Genomic DNA, 25,239 nt, shown 5'->3' with positions numbered 1-25,239 from the left:
TTAAACGAAAATTCAAAAAAAGAGTTAGTTCATCTGCTTATCATTATTTGCCTACTTATTCTTATTGGACCGAACTACGCGGGTTTGATTCTCACCGGATGTGAGATACGTAGGCAACCCTCATCGGGTCCAACCCCACCTTCTCAAAAAGAAGGAATGTTTTATGTTTTTCGTTAATTCGTTTGTTTGTTATAAATGAAAATAATAGAATAATAGTCTATTTGATTGTTGTGAGAAAAATAATAAAAACAATAAAAACAGAAAATGGAAAAGGGTCATCTCAAAAATAGTTTATTCGCCCGAACTACACGGGTTTGATTCTCACCGGATGTGAGATACGTAGGCAACCCTCATCGGGTCCAACCCCACTTTTGCTAAAATAGATAAAAATCAAAAATTTTAATCTTGTCATAAATAAGTCGGGTGATGTCCAACCCACCTTTTGCTTAAATAGCCAAAAAACAAATAAATAAAAAATATATGTCAAATTTTAATTTTGTCATAAAGAAAGTCAGGTGACGCTGTTTTATCAAGACATAGCCGAATGTTCCCGAAAGGGACGCCGGAAGGCTGACTTTGCATAAACAGCCACTTTTGGGTCATTTTTAAGACTTGGTCCAGTTGACCCCCACAGCCTAAAAATCTTCGTCCCCGAGACGTTGAAAGGCCGTGTTTGCAATATTGACTTTTCTCATTTGAAAAACGATAAAAAGAGTTATAAATAAGTCAGGTGATGCTGTTTTGTCATAAAAAGGGCCGAATGTTCCCGAAAGGGACGCCGGAAGGCTGACTTGGCATAAACAGCCACCTTTGGGTCATTTTGAGATATGGACCCACACAGCCTTATAAATCTTCGTCCCCGAGGCGCTGAAGGGCCGTGTTTACAACGCCAAGTCTTTATTATAATTTGAAAAGAAAAAAATACCGTTTGAATTTTGTCATAATAAGCCGAGCCAGCTTCGGCCGCGTCTTAAACCGTTCTTGCCGAAATAGCCTTAGAGTATCTTTCAGTTGTCGAAAGGTTATTTTCGTAAAAGAACGGACAAGTTTGTAAAGTGTTATAAAATAACCCTCCCCGGCCTCAAAATTCATGTAAAATTTGGAAGGGGCCACATTTGCAAAAATAACCATTTGGTTGCATTTGCCGAACAGAGAAAGGGAGCTAGCCTTTTGTTTTTGAGTTGATAAATCTTTAATTAGAATATGTGGTTTGTTTGATTTTTTTTTTCAGTTTTATTTTAATATGTAAATTGAAAAAATGATTAGTATTGTTTATCTTTTATTGGTCCGAACTACGCAAGGTCTGATTCATGCGGGGTCATGATACGTAGGCAATCTCCATAAGATTCGACCACAACAACAAAAAAAATGGAAAAATCAAAAAAGGAAAAATGAAAAAAAATCAAAAAAGGAAAAATGAAAAAAAAATCGAAAAAGAGAAAAGAAAAAAAATGAAAAATCGAAAGAAAAAGAAAATACAAAATAGAATAAAATACAGGGGTTCCCAAAGTACTTCAAAGGGGCAAATAAGCAAGCCGGGATGACACATGTTGTTTGAAGCAAAGCATGTTAGAAACGGTTAACTGCCTAGGAGCATTGCATCCTCAATGCGTTGTTATCAAATCTGTTAAACTCTAAACGCTAACAAGTTTGTTGTTTTCCGAATCTCAAACAGTTAGTTGTTAAAGAATTCTGGCAACCCACCCTTACCAAACTAGATCCAAAGGACCGATAACAACAAGCATTGACTACTTCAGAGAATAGTACCGAGGAAGAAAGGCCGATGAGCCAGTTGTTAAAGGAAGCGATGGGAAAGATAGAAAGGATGGGACTAGAGATGAATGCAATGCAGCTAGCTCTAGCCAAAGCACAAAAGAGCCCTGAGCCACTAGGGCACGTGCCCGAATACCCCCACTCCGGCCCTTCAACAAGCCTCCCAAATCACCGTTGTCTTCAGGAGAGAAGCCCCCATGATTCCCAAGCTCCACCATCCCATCAACCTCTCCCAACACCAAATGTTCCCACTTTTGTGGGACCCACATCAGCCACCTTGCACAGAACGACCAGCGAGCCATTGTTCCAGGCTCACGATACGCAATACTATCCCCCTGAGCCTACATTCCATGCCCTCGAACCACATGCTCACAATCCACACTTGGAGGTACCGGCAGAGATCGAGAAGCTGGTTAAAACCCCTGAACAGGATGAGGTGTTGAGAAAGTTCAAAAGCCTGGAGCAGTCCTTCAGGAACCTGCACGGTTTGGGCAACCAGGTCAGCGTAGCATACAAAGATCTATGCCCTTTCCCAGACGTCCAACTCCCGGCTGGGTTCAAGATGCCTAAGTTTGATTTATATGAAGGGCACAGTGATCCCACGGCACATTTGCGGGGATTCTGTAGCAAAATGAGAGGGGCAGGCGGCAAGGATGAGCTGCTAATAGCTTATTTCGGCCAGAGTCTGAGCGGATCTGTGCTAGAATGGTATACCAGGCAGGATTCCAGTAGGTGGTATACTTGGGATGATCTGGCGCAGGCTTTCGCAGGTCATTTCCAGTACAATCTCGAGATAGTCCCTGACCGTCTCACATTGCTGAGGACTGAAAAGAAGCCCGGGGAAAGTTTTCGTGAGTTTGGTTTCCGCTGGAGAGAACAAGCGGCCAGAGTTGATCCTCCCATGAAAGAGGGAGAAATGGTGGACTACTTCTTGCAAACACTTGATCCAACTTACTTTGGTCACTTGGTGACAACGGTTGGGAAATCCTTCAATGAAGTGGTAAAGATAGGGGTCATGATAGAGGAGGGCCTAAGGTCTGACAAAATCCTAAATTACTCAGCGCTCAAGGCAACGACCCAAGCTATTCAGAGCGGCGCGGGAGGTGTGCTCGAGGTCGCATCAGTCGAAGCAGGTACTGGGTCCAAATTCAGAGGTCCTTCCCCTCACTACCAGCCCAGGCCCCACACTCCATACAACCTTCCACAACCCTACTATCCACCATCAGAGCCACTCTTTTCAGACCATCATGCCCAAGCCTGCCCCCGAGCTCCATATAATCCGCCTCAATATTATCCTCCGAACAAGGTCCGGTCGCAGGGTCAACTATCAGGTCACCCCCGCTGGCGAGAGCCAGCACCACGTAATGCATTCTTGCCTTCACAACGTTTTCAAGCACCCAACGACCCTAGAAAACAGGGGCATGGGGGAAAACAAAGGCAAGGAAACAATTTCACGCCAATTGGGGAGTCCTACGCAAGTTTGTTTGAAAAGCTAAAGCTTTCAGGACTGATTGAGCCGCTCCTTGGCTATACTCCAGATCCATATGCAAAAGGGTTCAATCCTGCTGTACGATGCATGTACCACTCTAATGTCCAAGGACATAGCATTGAAGATTGTCGTTCTTTGAAAAAGGAAATCGAAAGAATGATTCAGGAAGGGGCAATTGTGATCGACGACAGTGACAGGGAGCAGGCGAATCATCTTGAGAACTTGTTGATTGATGTTGATAATACTGAAGTTGGGGATGGTCTTGGCAATGTTGATATAGAGCTCAATGGCTAAAATGTCATGCTTTGCAGTTGGAAGATACTCCATTTTGGGTCAGCCGGAGATGCCGTGCTTGGATAGTTGGAAAGACACTCCATTTTGGGTCAACCGGAAAGGATCTGTGATGGTCTATTTTGTTGTCATTTCCGTTGTTCGGATTATTAGGATTGTAATTCGGATTTGTTTTGTGTCAATGTCTTTACGCTTATCTTTCCGTTTTGTCATAGCAGTTTTGTTTAAGTTTTGTCCAAGTTGTTTAGGATTTTATTCCGGTTTGCTTTGTTTTTAAAACCATTTGTTCAGTCCAATGCAAAAAATTCAGTCTTTGATTATTCCCAGTCATCTTTCTGTTTAGTCATTATGTCATTTTTATTCAGCACCGATTCTAGTGACATGACATGCGCACACACTTTGGGCCTAGTCTTTAAAGTTAATCATGAAACCCCAGAAAGGCGGTCAAACCATTTAAAGGAAATAAAGACGGTTTGAGATTATTCAAAGCCCGAGTCATATGGAACTGGGGCAAGTTAAACACAAAGAAAACCGTTAAAGAAAGATTCGCCTAAATTGGCATGAGGGTTGTTCATAATAATGAGAATGAGAGTGTCGCCCAACGGTGCTTTAGAAGCGACAAATGAACAAACATATGTTGAATCCAGCACCATCGGAAGAGACTATAAATCTATTGTTTGATTGTGTTGTTCGCACTTGGCATGTTTTGAAGACTGGAATGACGAAGGCATTTTGTTCTGCTACCCAAACACTTTATCCTTCGTTAACCCCTTTTGAGCCTTATTTATTTTTCTTTCATACCCCTCGGTCGGAATCAGTAGCAACGAAAAAAAAGAAAAAAAGAAAGAAAGAAAGAAAACAACAACGAAAAAAAAGAAAAAAAGAAAAGAAAAGTGATAACAAAAAAGAAAAAAGGGAAAAGTCAGATGAAAAAGAGGAATTGGGAACTACGTTTGACCTGATTCCTCAAAGAGGATACGTAGGCGCTTCACGGCTCGGTCATAGTTTTGAAAAATCAAAAAAATCAATTAAAATATCCCCCAAGCAAGAAACTGGGGCAAAAGTTGCGTTTGTTGTAAATAAATCTAATTCCGAAGGTTGTAATTAATAACCCAAAATTAATGCATTTTTGAGCCTTTAATACCTTTTTTTTCTCTAGCCCTATCCAAAACCCACATTACGGTCCAAAGAAAGACCTTCCGATCAGTCTTCAAAAGATGCCAAGTCAGACAAATGAAGAGTCTTACCGGCGAACATAACATTCTGTTCCACAGCAGAAATGACTCTAATTTCCAGCAGAAAGAGTCGTACCGGCGACACTCCAAATCCCCAGCTGGAAAGTGATACAAATGAGAGAGTCTTATCGGTGAAAACCTTCACAGGCACCATAAGGCGATGAAAGCTGAGAGAAGAACCCAAAAATGAGAGAGACTTGATAGTGAAAACCCTTCGGGCACTACAAGTCGAATAAGATTGAGAATCAGAGGGGGAATCGCCAATTGAAGATCTTAAAAGATGATTGACGGCAGAGGATAGGCCACATACGCATGTCATGGCCATTAGAGTCGGTATCTGCGTTTGACAGATTTTTATTTATAGTTTCTTTTGTAAAAGAGTCATTCGTTTCCTTTGTCTTTTATTTTGTTTCTTTTATCTTTCTCCTTTCATAAAAATTTCCCCAATAGAGTCTGTCCGGTTAGAACAAGTATGAAATGACTTCAAAATATGCCATCAGCTTTCCAAAATGAGATCTGACTAGTATATCCAAAGGTATAGTCAGCGAGGAACAAGCGCGAGGCCAGTGTCAAAAAAGATATCCCCAGCAAAGGGAACTGACAAAAGGATTGACGAGCGTCAAGAGAGATATCCTTGCCAATCCCAAGGTTATAAACCTCAAAGGCCAAGGCCCATGAACAGAGCAAGGAGAGCAGTGAGCATAATTTGGCTAAATCCATACTAGACTAAAAGGTCGGGGAAATGCCAGTTTCCAAGCTATGCCACAAAAGAAGAGGGATATCCCCCAGCAGGAAGGGATTATCCCCAGCACATAAGATCATCCCCAACAAGTTGTTGAACGCAGAGCAAAGAAGGAGAAAGGGAAAAGCCATCCCAGTAGGAGTATCACAACCAACCGCCATGTTTTAAACTAACAATTTTGTTTGATTTAAAACAGGTAAAGGAAGGGCATTGATGCCAGAGCTGCGTGCCACAAGGGATATTATCAAACTGGGGCAGAAAATTTTCCTTCCATTTAGAAAATTTTCTGGAAGTCAGGTACCCCCAGCTGATAACATTTTACCCCCCAACAGGTAGGTAAATCAAGGGAGGTAGTCTTTGAAGGAAGAAGCTATGCAAAAAAAAAAAAAAAAAAAAGAATAATAATAAAAATTTGGGGAAGGAAGAAAAGGAAAATTCATCCCAATCCCCAGCAAGTATTCGAGGTAAGACATTTTCAAGTCTTAAAGATATGTTGGGTTCATACGCCCTCAAATAGGATATGTCGGGTTCATCCGCCCTCAAACAGGATATGTCGGGTTCATCCGCCCTCAAACAGGATATGTTTGGGTTCATCCGCCCTCAAATAGGATATGTTGGGTTCATCCGCCCTCAAATAGGATATGTTGGGTTCATCCGCCCTCAAATAGGATATGTTGGGATCATCCGCCCTCAAATAGGATCTTATTTTCAAAATTATTATTGAAGACAGGCGCCCACCTGAATAACGAGAGGAATACATTTTTGTCTTTTCATTTCTTTTCTAGGTCACCCACCAGTATAATGCGGGAATACATTTTTGTCTTTTCATTTATGTTCTAGGTCACCCACCAGTATAATGCGGGAATACATTTTTGTCTTTTCATTTCTGTTCTAGGTCACCCACCAGTATAATGCGGGCATATCATTTTTCATATCTTTACCACCAGGCGCCCACATGAATAACGAGAGGAATACATTTCAGTATTTGCATTTCATGTTCCAGGCGCCCACCTGTATAACGAGAGGAATACATTTCAGTCTTTTTATTTCAAGTGTTGAATTTGGGAGCCCGCCCAGATAATAGAGGCATACATTCAGTCTTTTTTACTTTTAAGTGTTGAAGTTGGGAGCCCGCCCATAATAACAGAGGAATACATTCAGTCTTTACTTTAGGTGTTGAAATTGGGAGCCCGCCCAGATAACAGAGGCATACATTCCACGTCTTTACCCATAGGAGATGCATTTCCTCCTAAGTTTTAGTTTACCATAGGAGACGCACTTCCTAAGTTCAGTTCTACCAATAGGAGACGCACTTCCTAAGATAGTTTCACCATAGGAGACGCACTTCCTAAAAGTCAGTTTCACCATAGGAGACGCACTTCCTAAAGCGAGTTTCACCATAGGAGACGCACTTCCTAAAGCAAGTTTCACCAATAGGAGACGCACTTCCTAAGCAAGTTTCATCAATAGGAGACGCACTTCCTAAGCAAGTTCCACCAGTAGGAGACGCACTTCCTAAGCAAGTTTCACCAGTAGGAGACGCACTTCCTAAGAATAGTTCACCCATAGGAGACGCACTTCCTAAAATTCAGTTTTACCATAGGAGACGCACTTCCTAAGATAAGTTTCACCAATAGGAGACGCACTTCCTAAGTTTATTTCACCCAATAGGAGACGCACTTCCTAAGCAAGTTTCATCAATAGGAGACGCACTTCCTAAGTTAGTTTCATCAATAGGAGACGCACTTCCTAAGTTTATTTCACCCAATAGGAGACGCACTTCCTAAGCAAGTTTCATCAATAGGAGACGCACTTCCTAAGTTAATTTCACCGATAGGAGACGCACTTCCTAAGTTTATTTCACCAATAGGAGACGCACTTCCTAAGTTTCAGTTTCACCAATAGGAGACGCACTTCCTAAGTTTCAGTTTCACCAATAGGAGACGCACTTCCTAAGATAAGTTTCACCAATAGGAGACGCACTTCCTAAGTCAGTTTCACCAATAGGAGACGCACTTCCTAAGCAAGTTTCACCAATAGGAGACGCACTTCCTAAGTTAATTCCACCGATAGGAGACGCACTTCCTAAGTTTATTTCACCAATAGGAGACGCACTTCCTAGGTTCAGTTTCACCAATAGGAGACGCACTTCCTAAGCAAGTTTCACCAATAGGAGACGCACTTCCTAAGTTAATTCCACCGATAGGAGACGCACTTCCTAAGTTTATTTCACCAATAGGAGACGCACTTCCTAGGTTCAGTTTCACCAATAGGAGACGCACTTCCTAAGCAAGTTTCACCAATAGGAGACGCACTTCCTAAGATAAGTTTCATCAATAGGAGACGCACTTCCTAAGTTTATTTCACTCAATAGGAGACGCACTTCCTAAGCAAGTTTCATCAATAGGAGACACACTTCCTAAGCAAGTTTCACCAATAGGAGACGCACTTCCTAAGCAAGTTTCACCAATAGGAGACGCACTTCCTAAGTTAATTTCACCGATAGGAGACGCACTTCCTAAGTTTATTTCACCAATAGGAGACGCACTTCCTAAGTTTCAGTTTCACCAATAGGAGACGCACTTCCTAAGTTTCAGTTTCACCAATAGGAGACGCACTTCCTAAGATAAGTTTCACCAATAGGAGACGCACTTCCTAAGTCAGTTTCACCAATAGGAGACGCACTTCCTAAGCAAGTTTCACCAATAGGAGACGCACTTCCTAAGCAAGTTTCACCAATAGGAGACGCACTTCCTAAGTTAATTCCACCGATAGGAGACGCACTTCCTAAGTTTATTTCACCAATAGGAGACGCACTTCCTAGGTTCAGTTTCACCAATAGGAGACGCACTTCCTAAGCAAGTTTCACCAATAGGAGACGCACTTCCTAAGTTAATTCCACCGATAGGAGACGCACTTCCTAAGTTTATTTCACCAATAGGAGACGCACTTCCTAGGTTCAGTTTCACCAATAGGAGACGCACTTCCTAAGCAAGTTTCACCAATAGGAGACGCACTTCCTAAGCAAGTTTCACCAATAGGAGACGCACTTCCTAAGTTTATTTCACCAATAGGAGACACACTTCCTAGGTTTAGTTTCACCAATAGGAGACGCACTTCCTAAGCAAGTTTTACCCAGTAGGAGACGCACTTCCTAAGAACAGTTTTCCCAATAGGAGACGCACTTCCTAAGCAAGCTTCACCAGTAGGAGATGCACTTCCTAATTTGATTCATTTTAAGTTCGACCATAGGAGACACCATTCCTAGTCCAGTTTTTGAAGTTTACCCGTAGGAGACGCACTTCCTAGTCGAGATTTTATTCATAGGAGACGCACTTCCTAGTTCTAGTCACTGAAGTTTTCACCCTTAGGAGACACACTTCCTAGTTTAGCTCATTCCGATTCAACCATAGAAGACACACTTTCTAGTTTGAGTCATTGAGGTTTCTATTTTAGCAGACACATTTGCTAGCAAGAGTTTTGGTTTTACTCAGAGGAGATGCACATCCTAGCCTAGTCTTTAGTTTACTCTCATCATTGAATCAGTAGTGTAAGTGAGTTACAATTTTGCTAACGACTCACAAATCTTCCCAGTACAAACTGGGTTAGAAAATTTTGTTTGTTTTGTTTGTTTTGATTGTCAGGGACCCGCCTGTAGAACGGAGGTTGTTGCGTGTCGAAGATAGAAGAAGTCAGGAGTCCGCCTGTAGAACGGAGAAGCATGTTTCAAGATCAAGCAGTGACCCACTGGAAAGCAGAAGGTTACAACAAAATCCCCAGCACTCAATCCAAGATAGAAGCAACAAGAAGCTCGCCCCAAGAATGCAAGTCAACAGTCTGGGATGATCAACAAAAGCTGGTCACCAAAAAACAAAAAAACAAAAAAACAAAAAAAAAAAAAAAAAAAAAAAAAAAAAAAAAGAACCCAAATTACGGAAGTGGAGAACAAATGTGGTCTGCTCAAGAACTAGCACCTACAACTAGCAAGTATCAAGGTTCAGATCCAAAGTCTGCATGAAGCACCATTCAAGACTCAAGACCAAGTTTCAGAAGACTTAAGAGATAGGAATCCTTGTAACTAGTAGCTGATAGGCTTAGTTAGTCTTTTTCAGTTTTCATTTTTGTTGTAACGACAGGACCGCGGACCGGAACCTCAACGAAACGGCACCTCGATCGGCTCTTCACCTCGGTACACTCTACCATCTCTCTCATTCCCGAACTACACGTGGCCTGATTCCTGTATAACCAAGGATATGTAGGCAGCTCAGATACCAGGGCTCGGTCACATTCCCTCCCTTTCCTGAAGTGTAGTCCGTCCAAGTAATGGTCGGGTCAAAAACACGGCTAGTCGTTCTTTGTCGGAAAACTCTTCGTGTTTCCAGTCAAAGAGGGGCAGCTGTAAGCACGTGATTTTTGACCCTCCCCGAGAATTTTCACATTTTTAGCGTGAATATGTGAAATTGGGTCTAGTATAGCTATTTTAACTATTTTTACTTTATTTCGTTGCAAAAAGAAAAATTTCAAAAAAATATATATATAAATTTTAGTTTATGTATCTCTCATAAATTTGAAAAATACAAAAAAATTGCACTTTATTTTTGTACTTTATATAATTTCGAAAATTACAAAAAAAATAAATAAAATATAGTTCTATTAAGGTTTTATAGTCATTTTAACTTTGAAAAATACAAAAATATTACCTCATATTTTATCTTAATATTTAAAACGAAAATTACAAAAAAAATAGTTTCATTAATATTTTGTAGCTATTTTAAATCTTGAAAAAAATATTTAAAAAGATATAGTTTTGTTTAAATACTAGTCTTATTTTTGGTAGTTATTTTGCTTACATAGGACTAGTTAAGCAACGTGTTCCTATTTCTCGAGTCCGGGCAAAAGAATAATATTCGGGTTTAAACTACCCGGTTTTAGGCCTAATTTTCGGACCTAGCCCATAATAAACCGTGTCCAGGACACGTGGGGAACCCCACCACGCGTGGGGACATATGCCTCGAACCCCACCACGCGTGGGGCTCATTTTCATGGGCATTGTATTACAAAAGCACGGGCAAACACATGGGACCAAGGACAAAAAACTTTAGGAAAAATTGGAAAAGGACAGACTTTTTGGAAAATTTGAAATACTACTGTTCTTCTTCCTACTTAAAAAAAAGAAGAAGCAGAAACCTAGAGAGGGAAGCCCTTCGACCACCGGACTTCCCCCAGCGTCCCAAACCCAAACGACCACTGTTCCTCCGTCTTCTCTAAAAACCAAAAAAAAACCTACTGAAAAAAGGAAGAACGAACGAGGGACTTTTTTTTGAAAAATTTTGGAAAAGATCACTGTGGATCTATCTTCTTCCTCAGAAGAAGAAAACCAAAACCCTACCCTTAAAAAACCTCCATTCCCGACTTCCCCCATGGCCTTCTTCCTCACCACAAAAACCCTAGCAAAAACCTAGGAGCCCTCCCCGTCAACCAAACAACCCGTCAGCCACCTTCCCCGTCGCAGCCCCAGTCTTGTCGACCACCTGCCCCGACGCCATAACCACCATCAACGACTACTGTCCACCTCCATAAAACCAACCAGTTCCAACCAACGACAAAAGAACCACCTCCATCGTCGAACCCCTTCCTCCGCCGCGTCTAGCCTCCGTCAAGCAGCAACTGCTGCTACTTTTCCATCGCGTCATAGCTGCCTCCTCGCCGGAACTCGAGCAGCTGTTGCTGCGTTGTCAAGCTCTCCACCATGTCCGACGACCATAACCCAGAACCAACCACTCTCTCACGTCCGAGCTCCAGCCATTAACCACTGCCCAAATGACCCTCCATAACCTGTTTCCTCCTCATATCCAAACGACTCCTTCGGTTTATCTTCACGTGCATGCTTCGTCGAGAAAATCCAGCAGCAGCCGATATCTCGTGCGTTGATAGTTTTGGACGAGCTCTCTGCCTCCCTCGAGGTCGTCGTTGTTCAATGAGGTCCGGCTTGAGTTCCGTCGGAGTCGTGTTTGCCGTTCTGAGGTGGTCGAGGTTCGTTTTTCTAATCTTTGTTTGAGTTGTTATCAGTTACTATCGTGTCCGAGCTTGAATACATGTTATGTTGAAGATTTTGCTTAAATCCGTCGAGTTTTAGTTTTATGCTTATGTCATTGCTATCTCGAATGGGCATGCTAGACGAAAGTTGTACAAAAGTTTTCATGTTCGTGACTAGTTTGCCGAATGGGTAGTCGGATCGATGTAATAAGCTCTGTTGTAATTTTATTAGTCATTGTTCAGTTGTTCATCATATGGTTTAGTTCTAAATGTAGGTTCACGTTTATAATTTTATTAGTCATTATTCAGTTGTTCATCATATGGTTTAGTTCTAAATGTAGGCTCATGTTTAATTGTAATTCGTCAAAGCTTGAGATACTCTTCATTAGCCATGTACCCTACTAGCTTCCATTGTTCGATTAATAAATTAGGATTTCTTTTTTAGAAACGAACTTAATAGAAAATATAGTCGTTGTAGGTTTACCCTTTAAAATAAAAACGAGACTAGCTTCGCCAAAAAAATAAAAAATGTATAGATTGTGGAGCCCTCACAAAATATATGTATTAAATACTTAGATTCCGGGGCGGGCCGTTCAGTAAATTTCACGGCCCCACCCAAAATAATAATGCGCTAGTTGCTTTAGGCGCGCCTTTAATAATGTTATCTCCCTAAACTCGGGTGCACATTTATGTGACCCAAATCCAAATCTCAACGGAGTCGAAATGTGTCTCTAGTCACGGGCGCATTGATTGTGGCGTGGCCCGAGATGCATTTCCATGACGTTGCAAATTCCTTTAAAAAATAAGAATGAGATGAGCCTCGCCGAATAAAAATACAAATTGCGGGGCCCTCAGTAAATACTTGTTTAAAATTACTTAGAATTCAGGAGGGTCGCTTAGCGAATTCCGCGGCCTCCGCAAAATAATAACGCGATAGTCTCTTTAGGCGCGTGTTTAATAATTTACTTCCTTAAACTCGGGTGCACATTGATGTGACCCAAATCCAAATCTCAACGGAGTCAAAGGGTGTCGACGACCACGGGTACATTGATTGTAACGCGGTTCGAGATACATTTTCACAACGTTGCAAGTCCTACAAAAATAACAGTAAATGATAAAAGCGGTTAAAAGTTAAATTTTGCACATAAGTTCACACTTGTATAAAATCAGATAATCAAGCCGAATATAACAGTTGAGCGACCGTGCTAGAACCATGGAACTCGGGAATGCCTAACACCTTCTCCCGGGTTAACAGAATTCCTTATCCGGATTTCTGGTACGCAGACTGTAATATAGAGTCATTCTTTTCCTCGATTCGGGATTAAAATTGGTGACTTGGGACACCCTAAATCTCCCAAGTGGCGACTCTGAAAGAAAAAAATAAATCCCGTTTCGATTGTCCTTTAAATTGGAATAAACTCCCCTCGCGCCCCCTCGGGCGCGGAAAAAGGAGGTGTGACAATCATCAAGGGGAATGGGACTTTGGCCAAGAACAAGTCATAATGGCGGTAACTCTACCTAGAAGACTATAGATCCCAAGATCTAGGTTCAAGGCGATCAAACAAAGTCATTAATGACGGTTCAATATTGTCAACTAAACTTTTGGTCCATTCCCGTGATGAGACAATGTTCAAGTACCAAGGATAAAGCATTAAGGCTTTTTAATGATTTCTAAATTTGATACGGGGTATATCAAATAGTGTATCTACGGGATGACACATTTAGGAATCACCTATATAAGTGTAAAGTGTTAGACGTTTCAAGGAGAACTTTGTAAGGATAGTTCTCTACGCACTTATGAAACCAGACGGCATTCATGGCTAAAACGAACACAACAATGAGAACCAAAGACGATTAAAGGTTGGTTGTGTGACTTATGGTTTTCTAGGTATACACCAAAGTTCGACGGTTCAAAGATATCAAATCTACCGGTTGACCGAGTATATCCGACATAAGTTCACTACGGAAAGTTCAAAGGGAACCGTACTTATCCAGATGCAATTAATCCTTGCTTGTGAATCACACAGTTTTCCATGCATATTTCCGTGATATAGCCATTCCCCATTCATGTGGGGGATTGTTGAGAATTTTAAGAATAATGAGGCTTGAAATAGGGTAAATGGGAAATGGAGGGAAATGAAATTTTTAAGTGAAATTTTAAGTTTCCCTCCCCCCTTGGCAAAGGGACATTGTCCCATATTGGAAGAGGAGGAGGTTTTTTATGGGTATATAAGCAATTACTTTTCTTCTAGCTCTTAAAGAGTTGAGAAGAAGGCAAGCCTCACGTTGTCGTCATCGTTGCTCGCTCGGCTCGGCTCGGCTTCGGATTCGGATTTGAATTTGGATTTGGATTTGTTCAAATGATCGATTGATTGATTAATTTTTTGGACCAAATTTATTTGTTAATGGTAAAATATTAACAGAAATGTTATTAAATATTCATTTTGATAACAAAATATTAATATTAAAATAAATATTAATATTAAATCCAATTTGTTTTTCAGTTGTGTAACTGAAAACTAAACTACCCTCTTTAATTGTTTTCTCTTTATTTTCCCTCTTTATTATTGAGTAAATAACCATTTATGTTATGGCATTTATGCTATGGCCATTTTGCATAAACAGCCATTCTGAAGAGTTGCACCTCTTCAGATTTCAGCCCAACTTTGGCTATAAATACAAGTCTATTCTCTCAGAATTTCCATACGATTTTCTGAGTTTCTCCTCCTTCTTCTGCATTGTTTTAACTTCAAAGAAAGCAACAGTAAGTGTGATTTGCTACCGAACTTTGTTTTCGGTAAAACACTGGGGTTTGAAGTATCACTACATCAGCGTGTAATTCGTTCTATCCTGGGAGGAAATAATCCATAATCTTAGGTACTATGAGGGGATTAAATTCCGTAAAGAAACATTGTGAATTCAGTGTGATCGGATTAAATTCTATTTTTGTTTTTCATTTCTGTTTATACTTTATTTTATATTCTGCAAAATTATTTTACAAATATAGTCTACTAACAATACTTTTATAAAAGCTTAGTGTATATGGTCACAATTGGGCCTATTCGATTTTACTATTTGATTGAGATAAGGGAGTTGCATCGGGGGTAGCCTTGTAATGAATCAGACCTGAGCTCAAAGACGAGGCATCGAGTCTAAAGATCGAAGTGTCCGTTGAGACCGAGGACAATAGCAATCAAGATTAAGTATGACCGACTTCGACTGAAGTGTAATAACGGAAAGACGAGATATCCATAACCGGTCGAAGATCACGGTAGAAATCTCGGAACAGATCAAGTCAAGGGCGGTTATTTGTATCAACCATGGGATTTGCTTCCGTAATTAGAATTGTACCATAATTAGGATTCCTCTAGTATATAAAGAGGAGTCCCCATCATTTGTAAACACCTTACATTCACGAATATCAAGGCAATATAATATTTCTTTCTTCTACTCATCAACTTATTGCTCTTTAACTGTTCTTACTTCACCATTTCGAGGGTTCATCAGCTCGAGGGCTTTGTCCAAGCATTGGTTTGTTTTTTTACATTCTTATCAATTCCCATCATTTATCTCTAAGTTAATCAATTGTTATTAAGTGAATTCACGTATCTTTAAAACAACATTACAAGTTTAATTTTACTTGATTTTTAGGGTAAATAGTTTGCCACCCATCGAGGGGTTAAGGATAATAGTGATTGCTTAATATTAACCTTCATAAGACATGCTGCTTTTGCACTTGTTCTCGTAAGTGTTTTTGATTTCAGGAATCAACATGTCAAACTCTCAAGCAGTACCTGCTCACACTGACACCAGTCTTGGTCTTCATGGCAAAAACGAACACGTAGTCATCCTGGGAAATGGAGTACCTCCAATCAATCCCGACGTACCACAGGCCGTGGATCCGGTTGATGTCAATTCTCATATCGCCATTCATGGGGATTTAGGTGTCGACCCTAAAAATAGCATCCGGAGAGATGCCCGGGCAGCCGATCGGAATACACAAAATGGCGAAGAAGGCAAAATTAGCCTTCGAATGATATTTGACATGATACAAACTCAGCAGGCCGCGACAGCGCAACTCCAAAATCAGAATCGAGCCCAAGCATAATCGCACTCGATACATCATAGAAAGTTGCTCATAGGGTAGAACCCGTGCATGAAATCTTCGACATATTGAGACAGTACAACATGAAGCTCAACCCCGAGAAATGTGCATTCGAGGTCGGTTCAGGCATGTTCCTCGGCTTTATGGTGTCAAATCGGGGAATCGAGATCAATCCCGATAAAATCAAGGCAATCAAGGACATCACAGTCGTGGACAGCGTTAAGGTCGTACAAAGATTGACAGGCGTATAGCCTCTCTAGGCCAGTTCATCTCGAGGTCTTCAGATCGAAGTCATAGGTTCTTCTCACTGCTCAAAAAGAAGAACAATTTCACTTGGACCTTAGAGTGCTAATAGGCATTGGAAGTGTGAGCACGTGATTTTTGCCCTTCAAGAATTACTCCCAAAAATTCAAAATAAAATAGTTTTGTGTTGCTTGTGATTTATTTGTATTTGTCTGTGCAAGTTTATTTTTACTTTAATTAAGAAAAAATACAAAATATGTGTTGCATGTGCATTTAGGATGGCCGACCACGTCGAGGATTTGAGGAAATTCTTCCAGAGGCTTCGCAGGTACAACCTCAAGCTTAACCCCGCCAAGTGTGCATTTGGTGTTCCATCCGGAAAACTGTTAGGATTCATAGTCAGTCGGTGAGGCATCGAGTTGGATCCATCAAAGATCAAAGCCAGGCATTCCCGAGTTCCGTGGTTCTGGCACGGTCGCTCAACTGTCATATTCGGCTTATTTATCTGATTTTAATACATGTTGAACCTATGTGCAAATTCTAACTTTTTATCGCTTTATTATTATTATTTTAAAAGAGAATTGCAACGTCGTAAAAAACGCGTCTCAAACCACGTCACATCAATGTACACGTGGTTGTTGACACATCTCGACTCTGTTGAGGTTTGGATTTGGGACACCATAAATCTCCTAAGTGGCGACTCTGAAACTTTTAATATAAATCCCGTTTCGATTGTCCTTTAATTGGAAAAACTCCCTATATACGCTCTTCCGGGGGTGTAAGTAAAAAGGAGGTGTGACAGGAAGAACTAAAATGGTATCTTTCGAGCCCGTCATTGTTTCACTCCAAAAGCATACAAGCCACTCTACTTATATTTGGCAGTCTCAAAAGTTGCAGTAAGTGATGTCCTAGTTCGAGAAGAGCAAGGTATGCAATTTCCTGTTTACTATATTAGCCAAACTTTAGACGAAGTAGAGACCCGGTACCCACACTTATAAAAATTAGTGCTTACCCTAATAAGCGCCTCTAAGAATTAAAACCGTATTTTCAATGTCACTCAATTTGTGTCGTAACCATTTACCCCCTTCGTAATGTTTTGCATAAGCCCGAACTCTCATGCTGATTGGCCAAATGGGCCATTGAAATTAGTGGGTAAAATATCGAATATCAACCCTGAACGGCCATCAAGTCTCAAATCTTAGCAGACTTCGTGGCCGACTTCACGCCAGCCCTTGTACCCGAGGTCGAAAAGGAACTTTTGATAAAAGTGGGAAAGTGTTTGGGGGTGTGGACCCTTTTCATAGATGGTGCATCAAATGTGAAGGGGTCGGGTCTAGGCATCATTTTGAAGCCACCTACGGGAAGTACAATTAGACAATCTATCAAAACCCCTAAGTTGACTAACAATGTGGCCGAATATGAGGCCATGATTGCAGGTCTCGAGCTGGCTAAAAGCCTAGGAACAGAGGTCATCGAGGCCAAGTGTGACTCCTAACTCGTCGTTAACCAAGTCAACAAAACCTTCGAGGTTCGAGAAGATTGAATGTAGAGGTACTTGGACAAATTGCAGGTAACCTTACACCGATTCAAAGAATGGACCCTACAACATGTACCTCGAGAGTAGAACGGTGAGGCCGATGCCCTTGCAAACTAGGGATCATCAGTCGAAGATGATGAAATTAGCTCGGGGATTGTCGTACAACTTTCAAAGTCGGTAGTCGAAGAAGGCCACACCGAAATAAACTCTAGAAGCCTAACTTGGGATTGGAGGAGCAAATACATGGATTATCTGAAGAATGGGAAACTTCCGTCGGATCCTAAGGAATCGAGGACTCTACAAACGAAAGATGCACGATTCACATTGGCCAATGATGACACATTGTACAGAAGGATGTTCGATAGGCCGTAGGCAATATGCTTGGGTCCGGGAGACACCAACTACGTCATAAGAGAAATTCACGAGGGCACCCGCGGGAACCATTTTGGTGTAGAATCACTAGTTCACAAAGTCATCAAAGCAGGATATTATTGGGACAACATGGAAAATGATACTAAGGAGTTCGTTCGAAAATGCGACAAATGCCAAAGACATGCACCGATGGTTCATCACCCTGGGAGCAGCTTCATTCTGTCTTATCCCCACAACCATTCATAAAATGGGGGATGGATATCGTCGTCCCTCTGCCATCGGCCCCAGGTAAAGCTAAGTTCATTTTATTTATGACTGGCTATTTCTCTAAATGGGTTGAAGAACAGGATTTCAAGAAAGTCAGAGAGAAAGAAGTTATAGACTTCATATGGGATCACATCATATGCTTATTTGGGATACCCACCGAGATAGTGCGCGACAATGGAAAACAATTTATCGGCAGCAAAGTAACGAAGTTCCTCGAATATCACAAAATAAAAAGGATACTATTGACGCTGTATCATCCTAGTAGGAACAGACAGGACGAATCAACAAACAAAACCATCATTCAAAACCTAAAGAATAGGTTGAACGACGCTAAGGGGAAGTGGAGAGAAATTTTGCCCGAAGTTCTTTGGGCATATCGGACAACAACAAAATCCAGTATGGGAGCAACACCGTTCTCCTTAGTATATGGCACCGAAGCTCTGATCCCGGTCGAAGTTAGGGAACCAAGCTTCATGTTTCGATAGACAACGAAAGAATTAAATCACGAGGCTACGAACACAAGCCTCTAATTGTTAGACGAAAAATGGGAAGCTACCTTCATCCGAATGGCCTCCCGGAAACAGCGAATTGAAGGATACTATAATCAAAGAGCTATTCTTCGACACTTCAAAATAGGGGACTTAGTTTTGAGGAAAGTCACCCTCAACACTCGAAATCAAAATGAGGGAAAACTCGGTTGTGACGACCTGGCCGGTCGTCTTAAGAATTTACGCCACGTACCCCTATTAACTGCTTTTCCGAAGTTTATTTCTACTATTTTGATTTGCCGGGATGTTCGGTTTTGAGTTTCGGAGAGTTATGGGACATTTAGTCCCTAAATGAGAGCTTAAGTGTTGGAAAGTTGGTCGTAGTCGAAACAGTGTGAAGACGGCCTCGGAATGGAAATATGATGGTTCCCTTATCTCTATTGGGTGATTTCGGGGTTAGGAGCGTGTTCGGATTGTGTTTTGGAGGTCCGTAGCTAATTTAGGCTTGAAATGCCGAAAGTTGAATTTTTGGAGTTTCCGATCCGATAGTGAGATTTTGATCCGAGAGTCGGAATGGAATTTCGGAAGTTGGAATAGCTCCGTAGTGTTGAATGTGACATGCGTGCAAAATTTCAGGTCATTCGGATGAGGTTCGATAGACTTTTTGATCAAAAGTGTATTTTTAGAGTTTTTGGAATTCTTAGGACTGAATCCGATGAAAAATAGGTATTTTGATGTTGTTTTGAGCATTCCGAAGGTTGGAACAAGTTTGAATGATGTTTTAGGGTTGGTTGGCAGGTTTGGTTGAGGTCTCGGGGGCCTCGGGTGTGTTTTGGATGCTCAACGGATCATTTTAAGTTGTGAAAAAGTTGCAGATTTTGTTCAGCTGTTGCAGAGGAATTTTACTCTTTGCGCTCGCGAGTGGGCCCTTGCGTTCGCGAAGAGTTAGTTGAGGAAGGTGAAAATTTAGCCTTCGCATTCGCGAGGAAGGCACCGCGTTCGCGAAGGGCTAAGTGTTTGTACATCGCGTTCGCGTGGGTGGTGTCACGTTAGCATAGAAGAAAATAAGCGGCTGAGTTTCAGTAGATTTAATGCATCGCGTTCGCGACAGGTGGAACACGATCGCGAAGGCCTGTCTGTGCAAAGCATCGCGTTCGCGAGGTATTGGCCGCGATCGCGTAAGAGGAAAAATGGTTAAAATCATTTTGTGCTTTATAAACGGAGGGTTTGACCGCGTTCGCGAAGAAGGATTTACCTGGGCAGATATAAGATTTCAAAATCGAGGATTTAGTTATTTTTATCAAAACTTAAGCTTGGGAGCTCAGATTTGAGCGAGATTTTGAGGGATTTTCAGAGATATCGATAACGATTCTAGACTCCTTTTTGCTTGTAACCCATTAATCTAAACATGAATTCATCCTTTAATTTAGAAATTTGTATGAAAATTGGGAAAAGTTCTTAGACCAAGAAATATAGTTTTGATTAGGGGTTTGACATCGGATTTGGATAATTTTGGTATGTTTAGACTCGTGACAGCTTGAGGATTCTGAAACTATAAATTTTACCCGATTTCGAGATATGGGCCTGAGGGGCATTTTGTTCATTTTACCTAATTTCGCGTATTAGCTTAGAATTTAATTGTAGAATCAGTTACTTGAAGTGTTATTTACATTATGCGATTGAATTGAATAGATTTGGGCCATTTCGAATCAAGTACTCGTGGCAAGAGCGTGGTTTTGGGTTGATTTGAGTTGGTTCGAGGTAAGTAGCTTGTCTAACCTTGTGTGGGGGACCTTCCCCTTAGGATATTATATATTTGATAATTGAAACGCCTTGTACGTGAGGTGACGATTGCGTACTTGAGCTAATTGTTGACAATCTAGTTTTTTCCTTAAGTATTTCAATTGAGTTCTTTTTCGTGTTTTATTATACTTGTGTATTTAGCATGTTGCTAGTTTAGGAAAGCATGTTTAGTTGACTTAATTGCCTATTTGCCTAAACTGCCTTAATTGCATTACGTGAAGCATGTTAGGCTAGAATTAACTATTTTCTTGGTACAGAATTTAGCTTAATTGGGTATTCTTGTGTTGCTACTGTGTGTTTTTACTTTAGGACTACGGGACGGCATCCCGGGAGATTCCCTGTATGTATTTATGATCTGAACTGAGGTGCGGGATACCAAGAGATCCCCAACACATATATTGAGGATACCAAGAGATCCTCGGGATACTAAGAGATCACTAGCATATAATTGAGGATACCAAGAGATCCTCGGGGTACCAAGAAATCCCTGGCACGTATATTGAGGATACTAAGAGATCCTCGGGATACCAAGAGATCCTTTGCATATATTGAGGATACCAAGAGATCCTCGGAATACTAAGAGATCCCTAGCATATAATTAAGGATACCAAGAGATCTTCGGGACACCAAGAGATCCCCGGCTATCATCCTGGTTATGAGTGGCATTTCCTGGTGTTTGCCTTTATTTTTGTTTCCGTTATTGTACTCTTATTAACCTGTATAGATCCTTACTGTAGATTTTCAATTGTACTGCTTACCTTATCCTGTCATCTTTATATTTATTTAACCTCAGTAGGGCCCTGACATTTCCTCGTCACTACCCAACCGAGGTTAGGCTTGGCACTTACTGAGTACCACTGTGGTGTACTCATGCCCCTTCTGCACATGTTTTTCATGTGCAGATCCAGGTACCGCTACTCAGGCCTATCATCCTTGAGGTGACGACTGCTTTAGAGACTTTGAGGTATATCTACCGCATCCGCAGACCGAGAAGTTCCTTTCTATTCCTGCTTTTAGTATTTAGCCCTTCTGTATTTTTCTGTTCTTATTAGACATTCCGGAGTTAGAGCTATGTAGTATTGATCTTAGCTTGTGATTCGTGGGTTTCTAGGTCTTGAATATATGTATTGGATAGTGAGAGTTAAACATGGTGTATGCCGAGTGGCACATTTAAACACTGTTATTACTTTATTACTATTTTAATATGTTTTACTTTCGCAAATTTTGGTTTTCTTTTGTAATTTAGGCTTACCTAGTCGTAGAGACTAGGTGCCGTCATGATGGTTCACGGAGGGCGAACTGAGGTCGTGACAAGTTGGTATCAGAGCTCTAGGTTCATAGGAGTTATGGATCACAAGACGATTTATTAGAGTCTTGCTAATCAGTACGGAGACGTCTGTACTTATCTACAAGAGGCTATGTAACTGTTAGGAAAATTTTCACTTCATTTGATTCCTTGTCGTGTGATATTTTGACATCACAATTCTAAACTTCTATCTTCTATTCTCTCACAGATGGTGAGGAACGTGCTACCCGAGATGATCAGGCACCCGCGCCCCCTAATGTAGCCATCAGAGGTCGAGGCAAGGGTAGAGGTCGAGGGCGCGCACGTAGTGAAGCTAGAGCACCTATGCGAGCTACTGCCGAGGTACCACCCGCAGTTCCAGCCGGAGTCCAGGCACCTGACACGCCTACTGCTACTACTACTCCAGCCCTTCAAGAGACTTTTGCGCAGTTCAGCAGCATGTACACCACCTTGGCTCAGGTTGGGTTGCTTCCCCTTGCTGCAGCCACATCTCAGGCCGGGGGAGAAGCACAAACTCCCACCGCCTGCACTCTTGAGCAGCGAGTACATGTTGAGCAGGTCCCTGAGATTATTCCTAGACCGCCTGCAGTGCCAGTTCAGCCCGAGGACAGGGCAGCGGTTTCTGAGGATTGAGAGGTTCAAGAAGTACAAGCCTCCTGTATTCAGCGGTCTAGCATCGGAGGATGCTATGGGACTTCTAGATGAGAGCTACCGCATTCTCCATACCATGGGTATATCAGGATCGAGCGGGGTTTCCTTCACTACTTTCCAGCTTCGAAGAGCCGCATATGAGTGGTGGCACACCTATGAGTTAGACAGTCCGGATGAGGCTGCTTCACTAACTTGGACTCAGTTTTCAGATCTGTTCCTGAGAGAGTATGTTCCTGAGAGAGTATGTTCCTCAGAGCCTCAGGGACACATGGCGTGTAGAGTTTGAGCATTTGCGCCAAGGTACTATGACTGTCTCAGAGTATGCTGTCTGTTACACCAGTTTGGCTAGGCATGCACCAGCCTTAGTTTCTATTGTTCGCGAGGGAGTTCGCCGGTTTATTGAGGGCTTTATTCCCAGCATCAGGTCTAGCATGACTCATGAATTGGAGATAGATATTTCTTATCAGCAAATGGTGAGCATTGCTAGGGTGGCCAAGAGGTATCGAGAGTCGGGCCATTATTTTGGTGCCCGTACCCCAGATGCAGGTCATTATGGTAGGGGTTATATGAGTAGTCCTATTCATTTAGCTCTTCCAATAGCCAGTAGTGCTCCAGCTCCTCCTAGGCCTTAGGAGCCTTCTTATGCACCTCCGGTTTGTAGCGCGCTTCCTGCGCGGGGTGCTTTCAGAGGTCAGTCTAGCAGACCTGATTTGAGCCAGTCACAGCCGCCACATCCTCCCAGAGCTTGTTTTGAGTGTCGTGATACACGCCACGTGGTGAGGGATTGCCCTAGACTTGGGAGGAGTGCACCTCCACAAACATCTTAGCCATAGCATACCCCGCAGAGTTCATAGGCTATGATTTCAGCTCTAGTTGCTACCCCACCTGCTCAGCCAGCTAGAGGTGGAGGTTGGGGAGGTAGAGGTCGCCCTAGAGGGGAAGGCCAGGCCATATACTATGCCCTTCCTACCCGTACCGAGGCTATAGCCTCCGATTCTGTCATCATAGGTATTATATTAGTTTACCACAGAGATGCATCGGTTCTATTCAATCCAAGCTCTACTTACTCTTATGTGTCTTCTAATTTTGCTCCGCATTTGGGTGTATCTCGGGATTCTTTGAGTTCCCTTGTTTATATTTCTACTCATGTAGGAGATTTTCTTGTTGTGGACTGCGTTTATCGGTCGTGTTTAGTTGCTCTTAGTGGTTTTTGTAAGCACGTGATTTTTGACCCTCTCCGAGGATTTTCACATTTTTTTAGCATAAATATGAAATTGGGTCTAATATAGCCATTTTAACTATTTTACTTTATTTCGTTGCAAAAAGAAAAAAATCACAAAAATATATATATAAATTTTAGTTTATGTATTTCTCATAAACTTGAAGAATACAAAAATTGTACTTTATTTTGGTACTTTATATAAATTCGAAAATTACAAAAAATATAATTCTATTAATGTTTTGTAGTCGTTTTAATTTTGAAAAAATACAAAAAATATTACTTTATATTTTTGTCTTTATTAAAAAACGAAAATTACAAAAAAAATAGTTTTATTAATATTCTATAGTCATTTTAACTTTGAAAAATACAAAAAAAATATTACTTCATATTTTATCTTAATATTCAAAAAACGAAAATTACAAAAATAGTTTTATTAATATTTTGTAGCTATTTTAAATCTTGAAAAAATATTCAAAAAAAAAGAAGAAAGAGAAGATATAGTTTTGTTTAAATATTAGTCTTATTTTTGGTAGTTATTTTGCTTCCATAGGACTACTAGTTGAGCAACGTCGTGTTCCTATTTCTCGGGTCCGGGCAAAAGAATAATATTCGGGTTCAAACTACCCGATTTTAGGCCTAATTTTCGGACCTAGCCCATAATAATCCGCGTCCGCCACACGTGGGGAACACGGACGGAATCCCATACACGGGGAACCCCACCACGCGTGGGGAACATAAGTCTCGAACCCCACCACGCGTGGGGCTCATTTTTCTGGGCAAACCCATTACAAAACACGGACAAAACATTTTGAACAGGGGGGGAATTTTTTCTGGGGAAAATTTTGAAAGAAGACTGTTCCTTCATCTTCTTCCTTGGGTGTGGAAGAAAAACCTAAAAAACCTTCAACCAACAAAACCAGTCGAGACCCCGACTCCCTCGCGTCCGAAACACCCAACGACCCTTCCACTGTTCGTGCTTCTTCTTCCTAAAGAAGAAGAAGGGAAAACCCTCGTCGGAACCCACTCCCTCACGTCGCCACCAGCTTCCTCAACCAGCTCCAACTCAACCACCCACCTCTATCTACACTACCCAAACCGTCCGCAACCCCCCCAGCTCCGCCGTCGTCGACCACTGTCCACCAAGCCTTCAGTTCAACCTCACACCCAAACCAACCCAGCAGCAGCCTCAACCGTCGACCACTACCCAACACCACCATCCAAACACCAGCACCAAACAGACCACCAAACAGGCCCGTCGACAACCACCCAACCCAGCTCCTTCCATCGCGTCGTCACTGCCCCCTCGCCGGAACTCGAGCAGCTGTTGCTGCATTGTCAAGCTCTCCATCACGTCCGGCGACCATAACCCAAAACCAACCACTCTCTCACGTCCGACCTCCAGCCATTAACCACTGCCCAAACGACCCTCCATAACCTGTTTCCTCCTCATATCCGAACGACCCCTTCTGCTTATCTTCACGTACCTGTTGCGTCGAGAAAATCCAGCAGCAGCCGATATCTCATGCGTTGATAGTTTTGGCCGAGCTCTCTGCTTCCATCGAGGTCGTCGTTGTTCAGTGAGGTCCGGTTTGAGTTCCGTCGGAGTCGTGTTTGTCATTCTGAGGTGGTCGAGGTTCGTTTTCTAATCTTTGTTGAGTTGCTATCGGTCACTATAGTGT

Source organism: Nicotiana sylvestris, chromosome 8 (assembly GCF_000393655.2).
Source record: "Nicotiana sylvestris chromosome 8, ASM39365v2, whole genome shotgun sequence".
Taxonomy (NCBI): domain Eukaryota; kingdom Viridiplantae; phylum Streptophyta; class Magnoliopsida; order Solanales; family Solanaceae; genus Nicotiana; species Nicotiana sylvestris.
The sequence above is the reverse complement of the archived record's forward strand: the minus strand, read 5'-3'. Positions refer to the sequence as shown.